The sequence below is a fragment of the Drosophila montana genome, unplaced genomic scaffold (assembly GCF_035044405.1).
Source record: "Drosophila montana isolate Dmon_TW-CO22-7 unplaced genomic scaffold, ASM3504440v1 contig_1624_1, whole genome shotgun sequence".
Taxonomy (NCBI): Eukaryota; Metazoa; Arthropoda; class Insecta; order Diptera; family Drosophilidae; genus Drosophila; species Drosophila montana.
In genome coordinates this window covers 4578411-4604767 of record NW_026996559.1, presented here as the reverse complement: position 1 = coordinate 4604767, position 26357 = coordinate 4578411, and the positions used below count along the sequence as shown (strand labels likewise).

Here is a 26357-nt window from a genome sequence, read left to right as displayed (position 1 = left end):
CTTTTCATATTACCATACGCAGAACGAGCTTATAATCGTTTTCTCTCGATATCGCCTTCTCCTATTTTAATAATAACAATAATTATCGATTTTGAGATATGGGATTATAGGCATAACTCCTCAATTAAAACATTTGGATACATTAAGCTTGATATGTAGGTTCTTGTAAAGGTTGCACAGATTTTAAATTCCCCATTCTCATTCTCTGAAAATTAACAGATATTATCGCTAAGATAGATATTAAAGCCTTACGCTTTGGTATATAAAGACTTTTGTATGCCATATTTAAGCGCATTTAAATCGGACTTTAAACAATGAACTAAATAAAGAATGCAAGAGTGTTGGTTAAAAGGAGGATGATGCACCCCCGCAGCTAGTATTTATAGATGAAAACCTGCTTGGCGCTCGGTATAGGGTATTCACTAGCCAGTCACTCAACTTAAGCACTCATACTTGCTTTTATTCCTATTTATCTATTTGTTTTGCTTCTGTTGTTGGCCATCTAGTTGAGAATCTAGAGCTCGTGACAATTGGTTCCATATAAATGCGTTAAGTGTACATAAATCAGTGAGAGTAGAAAAGATTTAAAAATATAGATTATAAATAAGAGAACAAAAATAAATCAAATTAATATTCTCCAATTTAAATTGATTGAGCAGCACAGATATGTTATTCCAATAAAAGTCAAATTAAAACAATCAAAACTCGGGGCTTGCATCGGATTAGCTTGCAAATATAAGTATTACTTTTCTAAATAACCTGTATACATATATATTTTTGTGTTCAGACTGAGGGACTGATATAAAATGAATGCCAATTTTTTGCAGTTGCAGAATAATCGAACTCCTAGCCGAAAAAGTGAGGGAGAGCTGATTCAATAAATACGCGAGCCCCTAGGTTTTTGATTTAAGACTTTTCTTTTGACTACAGTCGAGTGTTTCAGGAAGGGCTGTCAAAAAAGTGCTGGGGGTTCGGCTTAATGCTTCGAGCCCTGCCTAACACATCTCCTATATATAAAACCCATGTATATCAAACCTTTGTTTGAAATACTTACATTTTAAATTTATAAGTGCCTCCTCTTTACGGATAGAGATGCAGCAAATATGGTCACCTGTTTAATATGGTAAGATAAATGCAAGCTCACTTTTAAAAAGAAGAAAAGGTTCGTTTGTTTACGGTTCGGCTCGTACTAAAAAATAAACTGGAATTCCGGGTTCGATTTCCGGGTTGCAGAGCCTGGATCAGCCGTACGCTTAAGGCGCTCGCTACAAATCTATGTACTATGTATTAACTTAGAGCTAATGACTTACTATAAATAAACTAATATATAATGCTAAATAATTAATTACTTGATTAATTATTGTGCTCGTTGGATTGGCTGACAAATTGATTCGATTTATGATTCTACACTTTTTTTTTAATTATTCTTTTCTTTAATAAACTCTTTAATTAATTTCGGCTGTAAAGAAAATGTTGTGGCCGCTTTTGATAAATTTAAATGACCAACCAATTGACAGACAATTTGTGGATGTGCTTCTTGATTGTTAGTCCTTTGTCCCTATTTATTTTGCTACTCGTTCAGTTGGATGTGCCGCTGTCCTGTCATGTCCTGTGCTGTTCCCGTTCCCCTGCTGCTGTCCTGTCAGTCAATGTTGCGTGCCTTGCGTTGGTCGCTTTGTTTTGGTTTGTTTGTTGTGTGTTTGTTTGTTGCTTCTGCGGCTTGATTAACACAATTAATTAGTTAATGCCATGCTTTGGCGTGAAATTTATTGCTATTTGCGCTTTTCTATTTGATGAGCTTTGTCAGTTGCCGATTGCCGCTGTTGTTGTTGTTGTTGCTGTTGCTATTGTTTTTGTTGTAATTGCCACTAATTACTAGCACTGCGATTGCTATTGTGGCATGCCTCGCGTGGCACGTTGTCCATGGCAACTTATGCAAATGCGGCCCAGCACTCATCATCTGCCTGCTGCCTGATTTTGGCAGCGTCTCTCACTCCTTTCATTGTCCTCGCTTGTTTCGTGTATATAATTTACATAAACATCTAATTGTTGGCTGGCATTGTTGTTGCTATTGTTGCTGCTGCTGCTGCTGCTGTTGTTGCTGTTGCTATTACACTTGCTGTAATCATGCTTAATTGTTTTCGTTGGCGTTCCATGTTCCGATGCTCATGATTGACAGTTTGTGCTTTGGTGGTTTTATGCCAACAACATGCCAGCAAAGCCGCAGTAACCGCCGAAACCCGCCAAACCGCTGTTACTTCACAATCCGCCCACCAGTTTTACCAACCCACTACCATCTCCCCACCGCATCCCCCCTATCGCATTTTACATTTTAAGTGCCTAATGGCACGCTTTGCATACCGCCATTTTACTGGCCATTTTCACTCGCCGTCTTCACTTGGCAGAGGCGTGAGCATTGTGAATATATATATTTCATATATTCAATTAGGCAAATTGCTTCCAGTTATGACCCGAAATGTACATGGCCATAGTTCAGAAGACAAAAGCCAATATATCATGATTGTTGTACATCTGCAAACTGTGATAAGGGCAACATTCTTTAAATAATAAGCTAGATTAATTTCCAATTGCTTGTATAACAAGGCAAAACAACAACAACAATTCGAATTGACTTCAACAGTGGCTGCAACAGATAATTGGCAATTAGAAGCGATTTGTACATAATAAAACGCCAACTCACTACCTGCTCCAGATAAATAGCTTGCGCGCAGAAAACAATTTGCATAGATTTGAGTGGCAACGAGTATTGCGACAAGTGCAACTTGGTAAGAGGAATAGTAAAATCCTTTGCAGTTAGCGTCGTTAACAAGCTTAACTTAATTGGTTGCAAACGCTTCTTTAGATAATTAGCTTAAGCATTAAAGTTTTATATCAAATTATATTAAATGTCAAAAATTTGTGTGGTCTACAAATAACAACTGACTTAGGTTAGTAAAGTTATTAAGCAGGTAGAAAGTAGATTTTGACAACAAATTGAAGCGCCCTGAATTGCACTTATATAAAATAGTTCTTTGGCTGAGGGCCTGAAGCTGAAATTCCTATATAGGTTTTCTTTTTGGTCAAAAATGAGCACGCTAAAGGGGGGAAAATGTGGGTTGTATGAAAAGTCTATGGGTCTGAGCGTTGGCCTAGCAAGCGGCCGGTCGCCGGTTCAAACTCAGCAGCAATTGTCTTTTGTTTTTTATTTATATTTGTTTATTTAATATGTTATTGTTCACCAAGAACAAAGCAATAATAATAAATCAAAACAAACAAAGAAGTAGATATTGCATAGTTAATTAATTAAATTATAATTAACTTTATTTATGCTGTCATATACTTATATTCTTTGGCTTCTTCATGGCAAGCATTAAGTTTTGGGATTAAATGTATGGACTCATAGTGGCCATTCGAGCAGCTTTGTATCAGTCTGAAGTTGGCGCATATATATTTGTTTTATAAACTTCTTTTAAGAACTTTGCACTCTTGGTGTTAAATTAATTGGCTTTAACACAAGCTATTATTAACAAAGGCTTAAAAGTAAGCCAATCAATTCAAGCAGAAAGATTTGAAACATATAAACGAAAGTACAAACAGCTTAATGATTAATACAGCTTAATTTAAAGGATCGAGAATAACATCGAAATTGAATGTATCGCTGTGAACATTTGGCTTAAATATTATTTAATTGAATCAAGTTAAGCAAATCAAACACGCTTGAAGCTTTAAGCACTTACAGCTTGCTCTTTTCCATGAGTTTTATCTATGCTTATTAGATGCAGGGAATAAAAATCCATTTGGCTTATTGTCGATAAACTTCGGTTCCATATGCTGCATTGAAAGCCTCTCGAGCAGCAGCAGCTATTTGCCATGCGTACATAAGCCCAACTATTTGCCATAATCAAATTAAACTTGAGATTCTAATGCAAGCACATAATGATGATAAAGAGATCTCATAAGGTAAAACGGAGAAAGAGGATTCGCTGGGAATTTGCTTTGTGATGTGCTTGAAGAAATGCGAATCTCTCAAATGTGTATTTGCGCCAGGGATGCAATTGTTTTCCACACAGCTCACATGATTGTCATGGCCACCATGACAACTGGCAGTAGTGCTTTGTGTTCTATGTGTGGCTGCAAGTGTGTCGGTGTGTGTGTTTTTGTGCGGCATGTAGATATCCTTGCCATAGATCAATGCCAGCTGCACTGACAGTTGATATTTACCTTTTAATATTATTAATATTATTAAAATGAGAAGCAGCGAGCTCCAGCCTCATATGCATACATAGGGCATCCTTTCCAAATGTGCTGTCAGCTTTGTGTGTGCCTGTGTATGTGTGTGTGTGTGTGTGTGTCTCAGTCTGTCCTGACTGATATTCATGCTGTGACGCTTCTTGGTGCCACTCGCAAATGAAGTTCTTGTGGCCTGGCAAAATGAAGTCCAGGCTTGTGTCTGCTATTTTGCCTTTGACAGCAACTACACACACACAAGCACAAACACGCGCACATACTCATGGCGTTGTTGTTGTTTCTGCCGTAGGTGTTGCTGTTGCTGCCACCTTCTGTTGGCTGCTGTCCGCTTGCTGTCTACATTCAATGAAGCTTGGCTGGTGGCAATAAAATCAGCAAATATTTTCGAGGAAAAACATGTTGAAATTAAGCAAAATGAACTGAAACATTTTTTCTGCATTGTTTTTGGCTTTTCAATATAGAGGGTATTATTAGTGCGACGGGTATTATGAGTTTGTCATAAATAGCGAAGCGGACAGATGGATTCATCGTGAACAAAACAAAGTCTTTCTTTTTAAAGGTTCTCAGGTTTTAATCTTATCAGTATTAGAGCGCTTTATCATATAAATATATATATATATATAAGTCCCAAATTCAGTCACGATATTATGCAGCTTTGACCATAGCTTTCTATATCGTGCAAGGGTATTTGATAATCGATTCGTCAAACAAGAATTGTTTGTTGTTTTCAATTTTAATATCTCAAACCCAATGAAAATACTTAGAATTCGTTTGTTTAAAAGTAAGAGCTATCACGACGATGATGTGAGTCGATTGAACCATGTCGATCGGACTGTCCTGTCTAATTGTCTATCAGTTCTTTTTTAGAGATATGAAAATTGGTTTTTATTCCAATTTACTCCTCTATTCCCTGTAAAATTTATAACTCCGCATTTTTTGAGGTATTGCGTTAGGTTTTGGCATTTCCACACATTTCTATGTCATAGTCCTGAATATTTCAAGAAGCTCGGACATTAGGAAGGTATAGGAAGAAGTAGCACAGCCACAGCATATGATGCCTGATTGGATGTGTGTATTTGTGTATGGGTATAAGCGAAGCTAGAATATTTGTCAGGCATCTCTGCGCTGGCTAGAGGGCATCGCCTGGTCGGGCACTCCCAACTCGAGCAAGCATTTTGTTTTCTCTCTTTGAATTTTTGCACTGTTGTTGGCCGGAAATCACAATCGCCACGTGTAACCATGTAATATGGTTTTACACACTTATTATGCTCCGCGCCCATAGGTATGCAATATTATTCTCAAGTCCTCAGTGCGCATACGACGCGTGCGTGTGTGCTTGTATTTTTGTTATGTGTGCGGGTGACTACGAGAAACAACAATGGCGCCGAGCACAATGTTCGCATAGTTCAACAACTTGTTGTTGTTAATGTTGATGCCCAAAGGCCGCAGACGCGTGGGTTTCGCTTCCAAAAGGCTGCCAATGACAGAAAATGTTGTGGTGTAGGTTGGTTAAAGCCGGGCTACTTACTGTGTTGCGCAGTTGCCAAAACTAAAGGCAATATCAGCATGCGAATACCAGCGCATATTCACATTCTCTATCACACACACACAGACACACACACTCACACACACAGTTTGCATATTGTTGCCGCTTTTGGTATTTCGCGTGGCATTTAAAAGCAAAAGAATGCCAACGGCAACGGCAACAATACGAAAAGTTCTCCACGTGCCGCATGTTGTTGTTGCTAGACTGTGATCTAGTTAAATTTTAAAATGTTTATGTCACTTCACTAATGCAATGTCAATTACGTTGTCAACGGCTTTAAATAAATGCCACTGAAAAACGGACTCCCGTCCATTCAACTGTCAATGTCAACCTTTAAATAACTAATTAGAACTAAAACTAATGCTTATGAGTTATTGAATCAGCATTGAACTGTCAAATAGCTTGGCTGATTTTACTCTCATTCAGATTTAAAATAGACTGACGGGCTAATTGGTAAGATGGCCTTTTTAAAAATGTTGCGCCAAAACGAATGTGTTTTCATTTGATCATCATCAAAAATCTTTGTTAATGTGCATGAGTATGCGTGTATGTATGTGTATGTGTCTGCATTTAAGTTGACTTAAGAAAAGAATACTTAGTTTTCTTTACTTTTTTGAAACCTCTTACCTCTTAAAACAAATATTGTTGTCTCATAAATTCAAGTATTAGTTGTATTTAAGCAAAGAGACTTTATATGTGCTCATACTCTCACTCTAATTTTCTATAGCGTTCTATCTCACAATCCATCCCCCTTTCATTTAAATTCCACTTTCTGTCTCCACAAGCTCTAATCCGCTTTCCATTTCTTTTGTTCTTTTAGAGATTTTAATATGTAAAAGACCTTTCCCTCCTGCAAAGAGATGGTAATCAAATAATCGCTCGTATGCATGTGAGCTTTCAGGTAAGTACATATTTAAATAAATATTTATATGTACATTAAAATATATATTCATGTTACGTAGACCTGAGCCCGGGCTTTCTCCTGGTGTACTTATATCTTATATTATATTTTTCATGAATTAACTGTACCCATTATCGTGTCATGGTAGTGCGTATGAAATGAAATTAATAAGCTTTTAAATATGTTTAACTATTTTTTATATCAAAACTGTGGACTTTAAGCCCCACCTACTCCTGCCCACGCACACAACAGTGTCTGCAGCTGAGTTTTTCTTAAATTAAGACAAAAGCAACGTCTGGCAGAACTGTTGCGAGGGCAGCTTTTTGCAGATGATTACCTATATAAAGGACACCTGCAACATTCTGTCTGACCCAAGATGCCAAAGTGTGTACTCATTATAACGAATGACCCTTGTTGTTTCCACACACACACATTAACAGCCACACACGTAGACGCGTGCACAACTCGCGGCTGACAAATGGCATTATTTTTGTTTGACAAGTCAAAGCGGCCTCTGCAGTGGTAGCTGCAACAGCCATTGCAAGTGCACTTCAAAGTTGTCAGAGCATGCTTCAAGGCTTGCCCAAGTGCGTGTGTCGGTCGCAGCAAGTGCTTATGCGTATGTGTTTCTGTGTGTATGTGTATTTGTGTTTGTGTTTGTGTTAGTGTCAGTCAGTCAGTCAGTCATTTAGTGCTCGCTGGACTCACTGTCTCTAAAGCATCTGCTTTGGCTAACGAATGCTCAGAGTTATGCCAAGCGTTAAAAAACAGTAAACGCTTTTAGACGGCTTGTATTTGTTTTTGCTGCTGCTGCTGCCCATTTCGGTGGATCAGCATTTGCATAACAGTTGCCAACACTTGACTCTCTTCGTTGGCATCCAGTGACTCTCTTAAATGCCGCAGAGAAAGCTTGCCACAACAGTGCCAGCGGCGCACACTCACCACGTGTTGAATTGAGAACTTCTCCCACTTTCAACCTGTCGCAAATTTGCCCCTTTTGCAAATGCATGCAGTCGCTGGCATGCAATGCTCCTTTCGCCTTCCCCACAATTCCATGCACCAATTCCTGCTACGTGTGGTCCAAGTTTTGTGTTGTGATCGCAAATAAGCTTTGTGCTATTGAGTCAAACATTGTCGAAGCCCTTCACCCTCACACGTAAATCAATGGACCAATCAGCATAGGTAAATTAAAAGTTGGTTGAGCACAGGAACAGAAATAGATGAATCTATCAAAGTCAGCAAATAGTTTAGAGATACAAATATGCATACGTTTACCTCTTGAGATCTATTGATAGTTGTCAGCAGTAAGTTCGAGGTAGATATTTGATTGTTCCTTATCACCAGCTTTTAGTATGTTTCACTTATCATCAGCTTAAGTATGTCCACAACAGTTTAAAAAACTGGTTTGGACAGATGTGTGTAATAAGCAATAGGTGGCTCCACTGAACATTTTAAGGATATCTGTTCTTAATGAACATCAATAGCCGGGTCCGCTTATCTGTCTGACCGTACGTCCGTCTGTCTGTCTGTCTGTCTGACAACTCGACAGGTCGTCTTGAAATCGGTATAAATCGATTTTCAGCTAAGGAAATTTGGGCAAATATGTGAAAATATTTGGATTGCCGTATAAAAAATCTCTCAATCCACTCCAATAAATTAGAGAAAACGCATTTTGAGAGGGTTTTGATTCACGTACAGATCTAGATGCCATATTTAAACCCCGAAATTTAAAATTACATTTGAAATTCTCGTGTCCAGTATAATCTTAATTGTTGTTAAATGTCGACATCTTAAAACTAAAATAGAATCAAAAAATATGCACCCATAATTTTAAAAATTATAAGCAAATGATGTTATGTGCATAAATTTAAAAAGAGAATTCGATATGTTTTGAATATCTATCATGTTCCAGAAAAATATTGACATCTATCAATAGTATGTGTCATTTAGAAAATGTGCCGAAAATATCATGCGAGAGTTTTGCAACACTTGAAAATACACACATAAATTGGATGGTACTGACATAAGAGATGTAGAGTCGACATTAAAGGACTCTGTTGCTTTCCTTACAATTTAAAAAGTCAACCAGCTGATGGCCAAACATAAAAGCCAACTAACTGGCATTCATTTTGGCCATGCTGTTAGCTGTTATCGTTGCACGCTCTCCTTTTGGCTGTTGCTTGGCCAATGGGCCCACATGGACAGAACGTCGGGAAGCGGGCGACAGGGCGTATGCGTAATGCGCATATGTGTTTATAACAGCGGCAACGTCAACGTCATCATTGACGCTTGGAACGTGCCAATGAGCTGTGCGACCATTCCGTTTTATATATCTGCTAATGACTCAATTTGGCGACAAACAGCAGTGCGAGCAGAGCAGGAAGAGAGCGGAGATAGTGGAAGCGTGCTATGCGCGCATTATGAGACAGACGACCTAAACAATTAACTGTTAACACACGCACGCTTCCACAACAAATGACAATTGATGAACGCGTACACTTGCTTTTTATATTTCCATCATACGCTCGGCTAGTTTGCTTGAAGGTGTGCGTAGTTCATGTATCTGTGGTCAGTGTTGGAAAAGTATCGAATATCTACATATCGCGGGAAAAATATTTTAGAAATGTTTTGTAGTATTTTTTTTCAATGAAAATAACAAATCTTTAAACATTTTTAAAATTGAGATTTGCAAAGTGTTCGATAAACCTTTAACTGATATTATTGCAATTCCTTGAATCTAATGACGGTGTTTTTTCTATCTGTGTAGAAACCTATTTGAATAAGATGGAGATATTTTTCTCTAAGTAAGTTTCTCACATGGGTAAATCTTTGGGTACTCTGGTTACCCCGGTACATGTTGCTCGGGGCAAATAATTTGATATTGGTTTTTTTAGTATGGATACTTCGGTATCGGAATAAATATTGATTGTTTAGTATTTGGCATTTAAATACAGGTACTCTGCGGCTGGGTTGTATTCTGACAGCAGCTACTTGACTGGACGTTGAATACCTTCAGATACAGTAAAAAGAAACAAACAGCGTTGGTCGCGCATACTTAGCGCAAATTGCTCTTTTGCACTACAAACAAGTGCTCCCAGCTACTTCTCCTCCTCCCTCTACAGCTGCATGCACCCTTGAACCAAAGCGTCTTCTAAGTAAGTATGTCGCTTCCGTTTCCGTTGCCGTTGCCGTTGCCATTATTGGTGGGCCAGAAACGTTAGGTTAGCCACCCACACGCGCATTGTTGTCGCAAAGTGCTGACACAGAGCACCAGATAGTGGGGTAGGGGCAATGATACAGTTTCAAATATACACACACTGACACACATACATATATATACACATGCATCATTGGCTATTATCGTGTGAGCCTTAAAAGCACAGAGCGACAGACACTGAAAAAGTTGTCTCAGAGTAACGGCAGGACAATGAAATGTCTTGCTCAATAAATAGTCAAAAGCAGTAGCAACAACAACAACAACAACAATCAGTGGCAACAACGCGCGGCCACTTTGCGTGGCACAGCTTCGCTTTGACTATGTGGCTGCTGCTGCTTTATCGCAACCAATTCGCAATTCGATTTGCTTTTGTGTGCGCCGCACGCGGCGTATGCGTAATGTGTTTGCGTATTGTGTGCGTGTGTGTGTGTGTGTTTGTGTGTGTGTGTGCGTGTGCGTATTCGTATCGGTGTCTTACAGTCGCGACAATCGCAATTTAGTGCCGCTTTTATAGCCCCTAGGTGCGAGTGCCAGCAAGTTCTCGCATAATGGAAATTACTTGATTATCGTTTGCACGTCGCCAATCGCTCAGTGCGGAGCTCAGGAACAGGATAGAACTGAGCCGTACAGGATAGCTAGTTAATAGACTCCCTCTGACCACATTCATCGTCCATTGGCTTGCTCCAACGCGTTCAGCGTGAATATTATTAAAATTATTGTATTCGATTTGGCCCAACAGATACAAGAACCTGCCCAGCAGTCCGTACGATTGTTAGCCCTTCCCCTAACATCTATCCACCTGCTTGGCAATTTTATTTGCCTCGAGGGCAGCTCCAGACAGGGTCATTAACGGCTGCTCGTTAATTTCAATCTCATTCTGCCCGCTGACCAATTTGTGTGCCAACAAATACATGTAATTAAATAAACTGGCTAACGCTTAGCAGCTTTCGTAACGCCATTTCGATTAGTCGAAACGGGTTAAGTTTTGTGGGTACTAACAATATATAGTATATATACTTATATATAAGAACATGTGATTGATACTTTTACTATATTTCAACTAGTCTCGCCTGCTTAATTACAATTACTGAGCATAGTCGCGCGCATCTAGACAAGGGCAGACGTCAAATAAGCGGGCAAATAAAACTACATTTGTTTGTGCATTTTTATTCTAATTGAGCAAATACTTTTAGAAGGAATTAAATACATTTAAAAATGTTTGCACAACGATTCTAAGAGCTAGAGCATAAAATAGTTAAGAATAAAAAAAACATGTTACTGCTACAAAAACATAAGTACCGATCGATGCCAACTGTTTTCACATAGGCCCTTGGTTGGATCTTTGTCAATTGCAAAAACTGTTTGAATTATTGTTATAATTTTTTTTTATTGAAAATGTAAGTATAAAGAAACTTAAATGTAATGTGATATTATTATAATGATATGCAGAACGATTTTTAAATATCGATTTTGAGGTTTGGTTTTTTAAGCATAGCTGAAAAATTTTAAAAATAGCCCGATTACGAATATTTCACTTCTTGCATAACCCTCCCTCAACAATTGGATAAAAGCACATTAAAGAGATACTTTTTCAAAGAAGCACAGTAATTTAGTTATACAAAGTAATATAGTTATTTAGATGATATTTATATAATGTTTGATGCAAGTATTTTAGCTATTAACCGAAAAAAATGGTACGATTTCCCAATACCATCTTTAGCTCCAAAAAATATGTATAACTTTCAAGAGTAGAATGCATTCTAGATCGAAGCAGCAACAATAATTGCACAGCAGTTTTTTTGATCCTTCCACAATGCTATTAATTGGACCGTTTATAAGACTGAGTATAATGAATTCCATTATGTTAAATAAGAAATTTTGTTTAAGAATTTTTCAAGTTGTAACAGGGAAAAAAATGCAAAGGACGGGCGACTTTAAGTGTGTGCGAAAAGAAAGTGTGTGTCTGTGTGTATGGCTGCTTAAATTTTCCGGCTTTTGACGTGCCAATTTTACGCAGTTTTCAGCAAGTTGGAAAACTTTCAGCACGCTAACAAAACTATATAAATAAATGCGCCCTTACACACACACACACACACGCACACATGCTCTGTGGAAAAAAGTAAAGCAATATGAGTAAAGATATATACATATACATGGATATGTTGCTGAAAGCGGCATAAAAAATGCGCTGCAAATAAATACAAGCTGCGTGCTTGCGTGTGTGTGTATGTGTGTATGTGTGTGCTAGTGTAAGCCCCGCTGTTATGCATGGAAATAAAACTTTTCCATAATTTTGTATAAGAAAAGTTTTGCGTTGTGCCACATAGTTGCAAGTGCTTCCTGCTGATTTTTCTTGAGCCGAGTTGTTTTTTCTTCGCTACTATTTTACTATTTTTTTTTCACTTCTTGCCGGCATTTTCATTTGTGTGGGACTAGGCCCAAGTGGATGCCGCCTGCAGTTGCGGCGCAAAAGTTTCCACAGCCTGTGAATTAATTAAAAGATGAACTGGGCAAAAGAAAACGAGTCAACGGGCAACTTCATAGTCCAGCTTCAAGACCAAGTCCGACACCCAAGCCCGATCCCGAGCCCAGGCCCAAGCACAACCCGTTAACAAACTCCACTAGATATATTGAACGCAAACTTTTAATCTAAATGATTAGAGCTTTCGAGTGCGAGGTGTGTGTGTGTGTGTGTGTGTGTGTGTGTGTGTATAAGTATGGGAGTATGAGAAGTTTGCTTTATAATAGACACTCCGCATAATGCTGCCGGACAAACTGACGCAGCCTGTTCTCTAACGATAGGAGCTTGAGCAGTCAGGTTACAAAAAAGAGGAAAAATAAATATAAATCTATGATTGGTAGTTCTAAGTACACAGACTCTCACTAAAATTTAAAAAAAGAAATTCAGGCCGAGAAATAAGTTGATTCAAAACGGATATACACCAAATGCACTAAAGCATATTGTTGAAAGCGGCTGCAGTATGTGTTGCAAAATAAATTGTGTGAGTTTGTTTTGTTCATATAGACTTCACATATTTTACATTTACTCACTTTACAATCAAATGAATAAGATACAACATTCATTTGGGGTTTCGTGGAATCAAGCTGCATTTTGCCTTTGGGATTTTAAAATAAAATTAAACTTTAAAAAGTTGAAAGATGTGTCTTGTCTATAGGGCATCTGTTTGTATCACGCTCCACCTATTTGTTAATAGTAGCAAATAATAAGGGCCAGAAATGACTATGAATCTGAAATATGAACCGTGAGCTATGTGTAGGATTGTGTGCCAATCAAATCATGTCAAAGCACCGCAGGGGTGTTAGGCGGAGAGAGGGGGCTTAAGCATATAATAGTAACAGGAATAGTCGCTGGTTTAGCGCGCCCTTTACATGTGCGCTCCATTGGCTTTCAATTAAGATTCAGCTTCGTTGTGTTTCAATCATCATTTGCGAGCAAAACAAATTTTCGCACATCTAGTAGCACATGTCACACACTCACACTCACACGCACACGCACGCACACAGTCACATAGAATCAGTCAGAGTAAAATGTAGATTTGTACGCGCTGCGTGACTAGCGGGCAACTTTGCATTGGGTCATAGTTTGTTCATGGGCCGACCGGAAATGGCGGCTAACATGTTGCCAAATGCCAATACAGAATGTCCTATGCCTGTCTGCCTGCGTATGTGTATTTTCTTGTTCCTCTGTGTGTGTTTGTGTGTTCGTGCAACACAAATGCAATTTGTATAATTGACTGTGACTGTTGCCTCCGCTTGGCTCGGCTTAGCCCAACTCTGCTCGGCTGCTCCTAGGGGCGCCTATTCGAATTTGAATATATGAATCTATATGTACATGTGTGTGGGTGCGTGTGTGTGTGTGTGTGTTGGTATATGTTTAAACAATTTGTACATATAAATGGGATGGGTGTTGCTTTTGCCGCTGCTGCTGTTGCATTTTAGTTTTGGTGCGGTTTTCGGTTCTGAGCTCTTTGGGCCTTCTGCCGTGGTCCGTGGCTCGGCCCTGTCGTTGTCGAGTTTTAGAATTTGTTTGTGGTAAAATGCAATTAAAAAGAGATTTACAAGCTTAGCAATGACTGAGAGATGGCTATACAGTGCGAGTGCGACGGCATTTCGCCAAAATACAATACAAATAAATGCATAAAAATGCGAGAATACCAAAAATACTGCAAATACACTCTGTCATTGAGTTGAAATGAATGGCCATAAAGTATGCGTATTCATATGATTCACTTTTGGCCCAGTCGCATTCACAAGTTACTTATTCAATTTGAATGCCAATTACTCACAGCGCCCAATGGAATTGTCGCACATTTGCTATATCCAGCTTACACAAAATATGCGGAAGAAATTGATATTATTAAGTTGCGTAAGTGTATCACGGGAAATGGGGGCTTCTCTGACTAGGTCGATATCAATTGATTAGATAAGATACTTAATTTTGTGTACCTTACGGCAATCAAGTTATTGATACTCTTTTGCTCCCTTTTCTTGCCTCTATCATTATCCCTCTTACGCTTTCTAAGTCGAACTCTCTTTCTTTTTTGCTTTCTCGCTTCTTTTCTCTTAGTCTCTTTGTCTTTCTTTCTCTCTCTCTTATTCTAAGTGACTCACTTTCTCTCTTATCCTTACTAGCTTTAAGCAGTAAATGAGTGAGTTAGAGTCACTCATTGACTGCTTAAAGTCGCTTTTTAATCTTCTTAATTCCGCCTTTCTATGCAATTCTCAAATCATCAAAAAACGAATTCGGGTTTTAATGGTTTTTAATAAGCTGGAATCATCTTGGCGCGATTGGAGTACTTTTGTTGCTTTCTGTTGCTTTAAGTATCAACAAAAATGAATTTAGTAAATAGCCGAATAAATCTCAGCAGCATTCAATTCAAGGAAGAGAGAGTGAGGGGGGCTGTGGAAATTTGCGAGATATTACCGTTCAAGAAATAATCCCTATTGGCTCATTTGGTGAGCGCCTGAGTTGGCGGTTTGAATTCTAATTCGCATTAAAACCGACTTTGAGATATTTACATAGCAATTAATAAATGCCATAATGGCCAGCAGTAACAATAACAATTACAACAGCAACAATAACAATGACAGCCGGCAGCCTTGGTAGAAGGACAAGCGCCCAGGACAATGACACAGCAGGAGTCGGAGGAGTTGAGCAAAAAAAAGGTACATGTAAATATTTGACAAAAGCATAAAAGCACCAAAAAGGACAACAATGAAATGTAATGAAACGAAAAGACAAGCGCCGCAGGAACAGGCAAATTGTGAAGAAGGCGGCGGCTAAGGGATCAGTCAAATATATGTATATACATATACACGCATACATATGCATGCATATTTACATACATAAGTTCACTTACAGTACAAAAATGTCAACAAAAAAGTCTCGAATGTCAAATTAAAAATAATAATAATTCAGCACAGCCAAAAGGGAACAACAGAAAAAAAGAAAAAATTAAAATTATATGTAAAGTATATTATTATGTGCAAAATATGCTTGGGCAGTCTTAACAGCATCAACTATAACAGTACAAAACAGAAGCACACACGCACACACAAATATCGCATATCCTTGCGAATTGCATTTGTGTGCGGCTGCTGCAGAATTTACTTTTGCGAGAAATGCCAATAATTGTGACTGTGTGTGTGTGCGCCTCTAGAGACCGTGAATTAAATCACACATAGACAGACAATGGTCATATCCATGTCCCAGTTCCTTCCTACTCCTCGTATCCCCATCTTGGGCGCCACTCCCCAGTCATTGGTTCACTTGCAATTCGTAATTTTCTAAATTACTTTTAGAATTTTGCAATTCCGTTGCCCTTTCTCTATATTTGTACATATTCTGATTCTTTTTCTTTAACTACCCTAACTAGAGGTATAACAGCTTGTGTATGCGTCTTAAATTAATAATAACAAAATGAAGAAGAGAAAAAATAAAATAATAATAATAGTAATAACAGCAATAATAAAAATAACAATAAATATATTTTACCCCTTGCTATTGACGAAATCTTAATATTAACAACAAATATATGCTTACATTATAAGTATTACAAGAAATAAAGCGTAAACAAATTTCGTATATAAAACTTTAAGCTATTTGTAAATAAATATTTGGTACATTTTGTTCGTAGGAACAGATAGTTTTATTGTTGTTGTTGTCTTTGTCTGGTGCTTCTTAAATATATTTTCATGTTTGCCTTGGCTGATTGTAATGCAATTTGTATGCATTGTGCATGACAAACAAAAAGGCGAACCCATTCAACCAGCCCCAGAGCGGCCCCAGCTCTAGACTCGGCCACGGTCTTGGCCCCGGATCTGGCCCCGAGCTGCGGCAGGCAGCCAATCATTGGGCTTGGCGCTCCTGAAATACTTTTAAGAAGATGCAGCGACAGCAACAGCAACAGCAACTGCGACAGCTGCAGCAACAACGGCAACAACAACTGCTCGGAAATTATGTTGTGCAAAACTTGAAAGTCATTGCAGCGCACACGTACACATACACACACACGCATAGTACACACGCATACACACGTATGCACACACGCAAGCAAGCAAATAAACAACAAATGATTTCCAGAATGAAAATTAGTTCAGCTTTTACATTCTTTGTTGCATTCCAACGATGACATCCAATTGAAGCATTTGCCAACACTGAGCCGAGCGAATGCCATCAGTTGATGCAACAGGAACCCAAATGATTCCTCAAGGAATGGCAGCAGCACAAATTTATGAGTTGATATAGAAAGTGATGTAATCGGATCCAGCTATCGTCAATATAGTACTGGGTGCTTACCTTTGTTGCTCTGTTGATTTAAGCAATTTGCATAAATCCAAAATGAGATATGCAAATTAACCCTATGCAGTCACCCAAACTCCTTTTTGGGGCTGACTATATAAAATCTGGCTTATAACAAAAAAGGATTACAAACATGGCTATAAATCCCTTTAACTTTTTCTTTGTTTGTGAATATCCGTAAGATATCAGTAAGATATGATCAGTTACATCCGTCTTTAAGTCACTCGTCTTAAAGCAATCTTTTTTGCTGTAACAATCTCAAATTGCTGTTACTGACAGTACTTAGATAGCTACCACAGGAATAATTGGTCAAAAATGCAGTTCTCTGTTTAGATTTTTCTGTTTCTCAAGTTTTCTTTACATACGAGGTAAGCTCTAAGGTAACATAGGAATATTATATCATATGGCACTCTAGGAAAAGTCGATTAAGAAAATTGGTCTTCTATAATGTATGGGACCCACAGGAATAATGAGTCGGAAATAAATCTTTTGATTGTGAAGCTATAAGTTAACAAGAGTATTTGATTTTCAGAGCCAAAAATAGCCGTATTTTTTATTGCTTTATAAACGCTTTGATACCCGTTTTTAATGGCTATGATACCCGAAAATAATCGTTTCTTGTGTGCAGGGTACACCTGATATGAGAAGTAGAGAAATTAAATGCAATCGCTTCTTATTCACATGGTAACTTTATTGCAAGTTTTGTGTGCTTTTCATATTCGGTCGGCATTAAAACTGCAACTCCGGTTGCCGAGTCGTATGTGGAATTTGGTAGGTCAACGGTACTTAGGTAAAGCCCGAGGCTTTTACTCTCCATAAAAATATTTGCCTCAGGCGTTGCCACAAAACTCGCATGTTCTCAACCGTGTTCGTGTCGGTGTCACGCAAACAGCGCCGGCTTACAAAAAATAGTTGTTGTTGTTGTTGTTGTTGCAGCAGTAGCTGCAGCTGTTGCTTTTTGCCAACTTACAACTCACATGCGGCAGCAATCGGCGGGATCAGCCCTCACAGCTGGTGGTCGCCGCTGCTTAGTGCCATCTCTGTCGCTTTTGGGGTATATTCCAGTGGGATTGGCTCCTCGCTTAACCCGCTAACTTTTTTGCCATTGCTGCAAAGAAAGAACTTTACACAAAGATTGTTTAGTTGGACTTCGTGGTGGCGAGCCGTAAACAAGCTCAGCGCTGGCCAAAACAAAAAATACAATGCCACAAGCCAGCAGTAAGTAAAACTATATCTACCCAATATACACGTAGTAAGAAGTAAAACTCCACAAATTAACTACATTTCAATCTGAATTTTATTTGCATTGTGTAACTATTAACTTGGTCACGAATTATAAATATGCCTTAAAGTATTATTGGGCTATGTAGAGAAGTTTTGGATAATACAAAAAATTAACTATATTGTAACAGATATATTTTAACAATAACTAAATCCAATCTAACGAATCGCGATTAAAGTTGATTAAAGCTTAACACACGCAAAGTTCGGCATCAAGACAAGCAAATAAATGATAATATTATGCAATTTTACAACACTGCATTTGGAAAAGCAACATTAAAGGCATATTAATGTTATTGGCATGATAAAATACTTGAACTAAATCATATTGAAGGCTAGAACACATACAATCTGACAACAGCACAACTATTCAGCTAATGTCATTGCACATATTTGTGTAAATCGTATCGATTAGCTGCCACTTACATATATATGTATGATGTAGCCCAAGACAATAATATCGGAATTATAAGCGAGCGATTAAGAGCATGCCTTAGTCCAGCATAGACTTGTACTCCATTTGAAATATTCCTTGGTTTGTTATTTATGTCAGAGAGCAACTCCCACTTTTAGTGCCCATTTTGCCATTTATGCGAGTGCATACTATAGCAAAAGGGAGGAGGGAAACTGCAATTTGTATGACATTCACAGTGACATTCTACGTTGAGAAAGGCAGGCATGGATGAGAGAGACAGGCAGATAGAGAGAGAAAGAGAGAGACAAAGTGTTTATAAAGAATGGCAAGGCACAGGCCGCAGTCTAGGCGGCTGACCCTACAGTTGCAGTTAAAGCTGAAGCTAAAAAAGAAGCTGAAACAGAAGCTGAAGCTGACTCTGAAGCAGAGGCTGAATCAAGACGATATAAGAGATATAACGAGAGTGATAGCCCCATAGCCCGTAGCCTTGGTAAGCGGGTCATATTGCACATGGCGAGCCGCTTGAAGCAGTATAATAGTCGTTCGCTTGCAATTTAGATGAAATTTTGTTTGGCCTGCGCTGGGCATAAGGCACAGGCAGCCAGGAGCTGCTGTAGCCGAGCCACTAGCAAAACCATTGTGCTGACGTCTACTCTATATTAAATGTGTGTGCGTATGTGTGTGTGTGTGTGTGTGTGAATATGAAATAAATCCAACATGTGTTGGGGTTGCATGTATTGGGCCCGTGTCCCTATTCGTAGCCGTAGCCGTAGCCGTGTCCGTGCCCTGGCGCTGGCCTTAAAACAACAACTGCTAAAAAGCGTTTACTTTCAGCTAAAATGCAGTTGCCAAGCGAGGGGCCAGACGCAGCAATAAACTATTTGCTACCACTGACGCTGACGCTGACGCTGGCGTTGGCGCTGCTTAAGGCAATTGGAGCTTTTGTTAACGGAGACGTTAACCCATACCATGTTTCAGCGCCCCAGTTGGTATCTTGCATTATTTATCCCCACAGGCTAGCCAAGTGATGTCATTGTTAAAGCAAACAACAACTAAAAACAACTAAGTATGCTCAACTTGAGAGTGTCCGACTGAGAGATACCCCACACTTAACCCAACACATGGACCTTCACTTGCTTTCTCTGCTACAAACTATGGGAAATCTAATTGAGAACAACTTCTGTTTAATGCTGTGCAATCTTTAGAAGCCACATTTTCTGTAATAAGCTTTAAATTTCTCAAATCGATATATATCGATATTGGAGAAACGGGTAGAGTTATCGATAGTTCGAAATAACTTGATCTGTGTATGCTATACGAGAACTTACTTTCTGAAGTTGGCGTATGTATAGCTCCCATAGTCCTTAAGATCAATTTGGCTCTTGATACTGATCAAGGTGCCCTTTACCCTTCAATGGACGGTGCACAAAATAAATATACCCTTCTTTGCTTTGGGAACAGAGTATAACACCAGCGTTGGCAGACCTGTGTGTGTGATTTCAGGCCGCAGTGCCGTCCGGCAGTAATAGGAATCTCTGTGTTATGTTTGCGAGCCTGCGACTCGAATGATGGCAAAATGTTGGTAATGACATCGAAAAACACATTTGCCTTTGCTTTCGATCCTGCTCTTAATTCATTCGCCTTTTTTCATTGCATGCCCTTGCTTAGGCTTTTTAATTATGTCATGAAATGTATATCGCATTGTAGCATATGCCTTGATCAGAAGGATGAACTGGTTTCATATAGCCTAGTTCGTTAGCTCGCCCATTTTTTCTGTTGCTTTTCGTAGCTATCTTGTTGAAACTTTATAATTTATACGCCGGAAATGGCTTAATCAGGACCAATGTTAAGCATTCTAAAAATTTTACCAAATTCTGTGCAAGTGTTGGTAGAGCGGGGAATGGGGGACGTGGGGACGTATGTGTGTCAACTAAAGTTTATATTATTTTCAGTTTTATAATAAAATTCATTAAATATTTGTCATTCCCAATTTGTTTTATAAAAATTGAAAATAGGAACTATTTAAAGATTTTTCAATAAATCCTGATCATAATTTTATGTACATTTTTTTTTTTATTTATATATTTCAATTTCCCTGCAATCGATAAAACTCAATGTCTATCAATATCTCAATATCTTGTAGACTCTGATAGATGCAGAATATTTTACTTTTCTGATACCTCCTCTCCTTCCATGTGCTTGATTATTTTATAAAGATCGGACAATAAGCTCCGAAGCTAATCGCGAAAGTATTTCCAATTGTGTGGCGCTAAGGGAAATAGAAGCACAGCCATTGGAATAGCAGCTAAGCTTGCATCGTGTGTGTGTATTTGTGCGCGTGTGTGCATGTATGTATGGAATGAAGCTTCAAGTTTGCAAAATATGTGTATCTGGCATATGTGTGCAAGGGTATTCAGTCTTCGGCATAGCTGGAGCTTATTGTGCCCTCTGCTATTGCTTTTACTGCTTTCGCACGATTTGTTTTGTGCTGCTTGACGCTTTGTGCGCTCAATTGAGTGCAAGTGCAATATTTTGATTTGCAATTGTTTGGCGAGTTGCTTCCTGCTGACCAGCCATTGCGTCCAGTCCAGGTCCGGGCCAACCAGCCCCAACCTGCGGGGGCAGTTCTTTTGTTGAGCTTTTTTAATTGCTGCCATCGCAGATTTTCAGCACGCTGCTGTATTTGTCATTCTTTATGGCTGCAGGCTGGTTGAATGAATGAAGAAATAAGCGAACTGAATGAAAGAATGAATGCTCATACTATTAGAATAAGTTCTGGTCAACTTTGCTTTGGTCAATTGTTATTCAATGCAGCATCTAGAAGACTGATGCAAATATAAAGCAAGGCCTATATAAGTGATATCCATTTCATGATCTGCATTGACTTGGTTAACATGTATAAATTCAAAAATATGTCCTCAGAATCTTTTATTAGTTAGTAAGGCTCTATTGGACAGTTCTCCATTGTCTGAACCGACATATTCATGTAGTTTTCAAATGCAAGCGAATAAACATTTCGTTTAACAGCAGAATCAACATAACAAAATGCAATTAGATGAAAACTTTAATTGCGTTAATTATCGTTTTAATTGCTCATATACTTTTGTCCATTTTGTTGTAGCAAATTAATTAATATTATCGTCTAGTATTTTTTAGACACTCGCACACGCCACAGTTTATGCCCTAACAGAGAGTATTTCGCTTTTCTCGCAAAACCTTTAATCCAATAATAAAGCCATTTTTGAGTAGGCATTTTTGGCTATACGGCGAGTATAAGCTAAAAAGCAGACTTGTATTTCACATCAAATACAGCTGCTACAAGCCGTCAAAAAATTGATTGGCAAACAGTCAACTACAGAAAATTCAATTTGAATTTATTTCTCTATTTTATATGACATTGATTTTGCTTAAGTATGCCTGTCAGAGTATTAAGTCAGCAGCTAAGTGTTTCCTCTTGTTTTCGAATATTTCAACAAATTTTTGCCGCTGCACGAGGCGTTGGCAGTCAAGCGCAAAACAAGCTGCATGCCACAGCCACACCTACACCCACACTCACAGCCACAGCCACACCTAGACCCGACCTAGTCGCAGACTAGCCGTATTGTATGGCTGTGTGATGCGATAACTATCGTTGGATATACATACATTTGCGAACTTATATGAACATATATTGTTATGCACATATATGGGAGTAATCGCACAACATGAAATTCTATGAAAATTAAAACAGCCACAACAAACATAAATTAAGTGCGCTGCTTCATCTACTACGTGGCATGTCGAGCTAGGTAAACAGACAGGGCACTGCAAGTGGGCGTGGCGGTGGCAGTGGCAATGAGGGCGTGCTGATGCCTCCTGGCCCAAAAAATGATTTGTTGCAGTTGCTGGCACACAAAGTTGCATGCCATGCTGCTGCTGCTGCGGCTGCCGCTGCTGTTGTTCTTGCTGCTCTGCCTGTGCTGCCGCTTTGTTCCATTTTAGTTGGAACGCCAGCTACTTGTGCTAATGTTGTTGCATTTTTATCGTACTTTAATAATATCGAGCAACATATGTTAGCAATAACGTGCACAACGGGATGCCCATTGCCACTGGCCGGGCCGGGCCAAGCGACCCACCCGATTCGCCCAGTCTCAGGTTATCTGGTTTTCTGCTTCTGGTTCTGCTTCTTCTATTATTGCATAAAGTTTTACTTTTATCATGGCCTTCGTCTTAGAAAAGCGACTGATGCCAAACTTCTTAACCGAAAGTTGTAAAAAAGCGAACCGGGTAACGGAACAACAAACTTGCCCCACTTGCGCAGCGTGTGGCATGTTTCACTGGCCACGGGCACCGACACCGCACCGCATTTCTCCGCATTTCCGCAACACATTCTGAGCAGCGGGTCGCTTTTTAACTCATTTAGCCAACATTATAAAACAAATCCCAGACCCCGACTAGACGCCGTACTTGTGGTCCATAATTAGCCGCCGTTCGCTGTTCGAAAGTTAACCTTGCAGCACATTTTTTTTTCGGAAGAGGTTAGAGCTTTAATGTGCCGAGTGGCTTAAGCCCAAAATATCAGTTTTCTATTTGACATGAATCGAATCGTTATTACAATTAGCTAACTTAAGAACAGCCGAATCTAAGCCTGAAAAAATGGTTTGCTTGTCCAAAATACGATATACGTATTTCTTTAAAAGAATATATTATTGCACAATTTGGAAGTTTTTAAAATTGTTTCTATAATGTGAATATGAAAATTTAACTAATTTCTATAAATAATAATATGAAGACATAGGAAATTTAGTTATAATAGATTGAAGTTTTCTTAGGGTCCTTAGACGTGAATAACTGGGTTCACGAACCGAACCTTAAGGCATGAAAGTGTTTCGAAAAATATAGTTAAACAGCAGTTTCAAAGAAAAGCTTCAGTTTCTCTAACAAGTTTGCAAATATCTATATATGTATATGCGACTATATTCTATTTGGTATCGATTATAATTGTAAGCCTGAAGGGAAAACTTGGTAAAATTTGATTTTGCATACAAGCACCAAACTTTAATAAAAGTTTAGTTTTAATACCAAGTTGGGGGCCTCGTTCATACACATCGTAGGCTCTCGGCAATCGAATAGTGTTTGGCTGTGTCCACATATTGAATGTCAAAGTCGAGTTGGCAGTGCTGATGTGGATATGTATGTATGCATGCATATATGTATGTGGCATGCAACATTTTGTTAACTAATGCCAGCTGATACAAGTAGATGCTATTTGTCCAAGTTTTCCGTAAATTAAAAACGCCTGTCAATTTGTGGAACATGTCACGACATCTGACTGCCTTCCGCCGCAGAGCTGAAGAGACGCGTTCTTAGACGCTGTTCCGGCTGCCAGCACATGTTGCGCCCATGAATTTTTCCTGTCATCGTGTTGTTCTTGCTCTCGTTTTGCCAATTGGCGGTGCCACGCCTCGATGCCACCCCCATCCGTGCAATGTCTTGCACAGTGCTGGATTGTTGTTTTCGTTTCTTTTGCTTTTTTTTTATGTTTTTTACAACTTCTAATAACAGAAAAGTGCTGCTGATTTGGTTCATCACTTGAGCGTCATTTCCGCAATGGCATTGTCTGTTGATTCAGCTACCCAGCGACCCAACACCCACAACACTCCGCGTTACAGCTTCGGCTGTGTCACTGTCTGTCGTTTGTCGTTTTGCATTTGCGTTTCATTTTATTAAAAGAAATGCCGTCAAACACGCCGCAGAACAGACGCCGCGACCGTTGAGCGCGACCCAAACGAGCTGTTTGCAAATGGCCGAGGGTTGCCACCCCAGTTGACCAAAAAAATAAACAAAAATAAACAAAAAAAAACGCAAAAAATAAAATTAGCAGGCAGCTCATTTTCTTGTCAAAATAGAAATAACTAGTCACCGTACTATAACATTCAGTGGCTGTGCGTTGAAGCATATTCAAGCAGAGAACTTGAAGTTTTCTTAGTCGTTTGACTAACTGGAAGATATCTTAAAAAGTGTCACAATTGCAAGAAATGGGCGAAGCAGCGCGAAAAGTTGATAAAGACGCGCTTAAACGGAGTACCCGTAAGTGAAACTGAAAAGAGTTGCGACTGAAACTCCAAGCACAATAATAATAATAGTAATAATAAAAAAATAAATGAAAATAAAGCAATGCCTAGTACATATCATCCAATTGCTCTATTAGAATCCGCGTCCCTGGGAGCCAGAACGCATACCACGTACTGAGCTCAAGTACAAGCTGCTGCTAGCCTCGTTTTACGAGCGCTATTGGCGTCTGCCCGAGCTGGCCTATGTGGTAATTCAGCCCATCCGCCATGTGCGTAAGGTTCTGCTCCGGATAGCCGTCTATCGGCGAGAGGAGCCTTATCGCGGCTATTGGGCGTTCAAGCAAAAGTTCCATATGATGGTGTACTAACCCACGCAATAAAGGCGCCGCAATAAAAAACAAATCTCGAATGGAATGTTCTGAACATAATTTAACCAAATAGCAATAACCAAAAGCAACGGCAAAACCAGCTGCAACAACCACGACAACAACAACAGCAGCGGCAGCAACAACCACAACTACGAGGGTAACACACCGGCAACAACAACAACCACTACAATAACAATATCAAGTACAACAACATTGGAGCTCATAAAACATCAAGAGACGAGGCCAATAAATGCAAACTAAGTGTCTTGGCAACGCCAAGCCAAGCCAGGCCAAGCCAAGCCACGCCCACCCATAGCAGCCGTCCCCCAGCACAGCGTGAGCGCTTAATAAATGCAAATGTGTCCAAGTATGAACAATTATAGAATGGAAATTTGCATTAAAATTTTATGTACTCTCTGAAGACGCTGCCCATACACGGCTCCTCCCCCCCTCCCCCCACACACACACACAAACACATACTCTTCAATTGCGAGTGAGATAATGCGAAGCAAGTGGAACATAAATTCTTTTTGTTCCGGTTCTTGTTACTCTATTCTGCAAGCAATAGAGAGTATATGGCTTGAAAGTTTAACCATTAAAGAGGGCGTTGTGTTTGTTCCTATGTAGCTAAGTTTTTGTATCAAGACTTTGCTGCCACGCCCACTGCTATAAGCACAAATCAAGGTAGGCTGCTAATAAGGAGTCCAAGATGCAACAAACGTTTTAAGTGGTTCGGTTCACGGTTCAAACCAAAGCCTCGCTTTGAGGTTCGATTCGTTAGCCTAGTTTTTCCCAACTATGAAGCTGTAAAGGTTCGAGTCCTCGTTCAACACATTTCTTAAAAATTTCGCAAACAATAAAACATATCAAGCAAAACCAATGAATGGAATAAGAAATAAACGGATTATTATTTTTATGAATATAATTTAGTTGATAAAATTGAGTTTTACAAAATTTCTGGATAATTATTGGTTATCAAAACCTGCCCAAAACCATCCGAGCATAAAGATGCGAACTGGTTAACAAAATATTTAAAATTTTTCGGAATTCGTGTCTCAAATTGAATTGTTTTATGGTGGATCTTTTAGAGTTTTACAAACCAACTGGCCGCAATATCTTTAGAGATTTCTGCAACATTCGATAGATTTACTTATTCATATTTATTTATTTATTTTTATGTTAACGTTGACATCTGGATCGTTGGATCTTTCGGAAACATTGAAAATGAGTCCGAAAAATGGAATTTCCTAAGTTTTAAGTCAGTGATGGATTTTTGGGGAGTTTTACAAACCGTACCTTTCGCAAAATCCATACAGATTTCTGTGCCACATTCTATTGATTAACTTTCTGTCCCAAAATTGTATTGGCCACGCCCACTAGGGCTAGAGTCGCCAAACTCCGTAGGTAAACTAATAATGACGTACTCTCAAGATTGATAATTTTCAGGACACGACCACTAGGGGGCGGACACAGCACAAATAGCTATAGCTTGCACAGTTTTAGAG

At 39.0% G+C, this 26357-nt stretch overlaps 1 long non-coding RNA gene across 1 annotated transcript; it reads left to right on the top strand.

Moving 5' to 3' along the window:
• The first annotated feature begins 24326 nt into the window (after positions 1-24326).
• On the top strand, positions 24327-25273 carry LOC135440551 (uncharacterized). The gene is made up of 2 exons (XR_010438320.1): positions 24327-24500; positions 24622-25273. It is a non-coding gene; the product is annotated as an uncharacterized LOC135440551 (long non-coding RNA).
• The last annotated feature ends 1084 nt before the right edge of the window (positions 25274-26357 follow it).